The following is a 2096-nucleotide window of genomic DNA, read 5'->3' on the forward strand; positions in this document are numbered from 1 at the left end:
CAACAGCTTATTTCTGATGATCATTCCCCTACAATCTAAAGTTGCCAACCTTACTAATCACAGCTCTTATAGATGGTAGTGGTGCCCAAACAATCTATATGAATCTATTTGCTGTTCTGTGAATTTGATGGATGATTTATCAAATTTGTATATCCACTTAAATTTGTGAATGAGCCACTGATTTTTGTTGTATCCTCCATAGGAAATTATATATATATTAGTGTTTCTCATTGTCCCCAGAACAAATACTCACTGTTAAAGCTAGTGCACTCTTTATTTATCTGTTCTTTCATCACATGCATAGTACACCTCCTTAAATGAGAGCATGTTTTTGGGGAAAAAAGAGAATTGAGGTCAAATAGGAAGTGATTTGTAATTAAAGTCCTTGTCTTCATAAAATGCTTGAGATAAAAGGCATGGTTTTGAAAAACATTGAAAGTTCTAGACTGGAGAAAATTGGTGAACCCTCTAGACTCAAAAAGTAGGACTGGAAGAACCATAGGAGAATGTGGAGGTGGGAAGAAGCAGACAAAAGTAGCCTAGAAAATCACTGAAAGTGCAGTAAAGATTCTGAATTTTCCTGAATTGAAGAAGTGGAGTTGAGGCTAATTATAACTAGACCTCCAGGGATGTGCAAGGGTACTGCTGATGTGTAGAATATATTTAAACTCATTTTTTTTTGGTGTGTACCTGGGATTGAACTTGGGATCTTATGCTTGCCAGGCAGGCTCTTCTGCTGCTGAGCTATCTCTCCAGTCCCTTAAACTCAATTTTATAAAAAAAATAATTACTATATAAGCCCAAAGTTAGAGAGACAGACTAAATTATTTTTCATATAATGAACTAGACAGTGCACTCCCCAAACCTAAGGATTTGTGTTCATATCTGGATTAGGAATGATCTTCTTGGGCAGGGAAGGGATTGCAGGTCACAAGCTCTCTCTTCCGAGAAAAGAGGTGCTGGGGCAGGAAATGGGAAAGAAAAGTACTGAGAATGTATATAATTTAAAAAAAATTACATCTCATGGGCATCTAGAATCCCTTTTCACATTAGTGGAGTGGTTAAATTTCTGATCTAGGACCCAGGCTCTCTTTGTTTTTGAGTTCTTCTAGTCACTGCTTTTACTGGCCACTGTTGTGGCTCCATTCGTGCTGCTTCCATGGTTCTATTACCACCTCTGGGCTCTGCATTGTCTCTGCTGGGCTTAGCTGGGCTGGCCCAACTGGGCTCAACTTTGGAAATCATTCCTTTAGTAAGCAGTTTTCCAACCTCTGATTTCACAGCAGCACCTGTTTTCTGCCCAGACTGATACCATATATATCATATATAATTTCAAGTAAGCTAACATATCATCTTACCTTATGTGTATGTATAAGAGTGCCTAAAATATGCTCTCAGAAAATCTCTAGTATACAGTCTTATTCACTATGTGCATGTTGTACATTGGATCTCTAGACTTATTCATCCTCTATAACTACAATATTGTACCCTTTGACTTTTCCACCTCTGCTGTACCTGATGCTCATTCTACTCAATTGCTATATATTCAAAATTTTAGATGCCCTATATCAGTGAGTTCATGCAGCAGTTTTTTGTCTGACTTATTTAACTTGGCATAATGTTTTCCAGGTTCACTCTTGTTACTAAAAATGACAAATCTCTTGAAACGTTGAATGTCAGTTGTGTGTTTGTACATGCAATTTCTTTAATCCATTATTCATCAATAAATAGACACTTTGCTTTTGTAGTTTGGTTTTATGAGGCAGCAACAAACACAGAAGGGCAGATATCTTTATCAAGGGGTGCTATCATGTCCTTTGGATATATACCCAGATGAGGTATTACTGGGTCATATGTTAGTCTTATTCTTACTTTTTAAAGGAGTCTTCATGATTTTTTCTATACTGATTATACAATCTACATATCAATTAACCATGCACAAATTTCTCTTTACAACCTTGCCAGTACTTGTCGTCGTCGTCGTCGTCGTCGTCGTCGTCTTCTTCTTCTTCTTCTTCTTCTTCTTCTTCTTCTTCTTCTTCTTCTTCTTCTTCTTCTTCTTCTTCTTCTTCTTCTTCTTCTTCCTCTTCCTCCTC

Source organism: Octodon degus, unplaced genomic scaffold (genome assembly GCF_000260255.1).
Source record: "Octodon degus isolate 3935 unplaced genomic scaffold, OctDeg1.0 scaffold00019, whole genome shotgun sequence".
In the NCBI taxonomy this organism is placed as follows: domain Eukaryota; kingdom Metazoa; phylum Chordata; class Mammalia; order Rodentia; family Octodontidae; genus Octodon; species Octodon degus.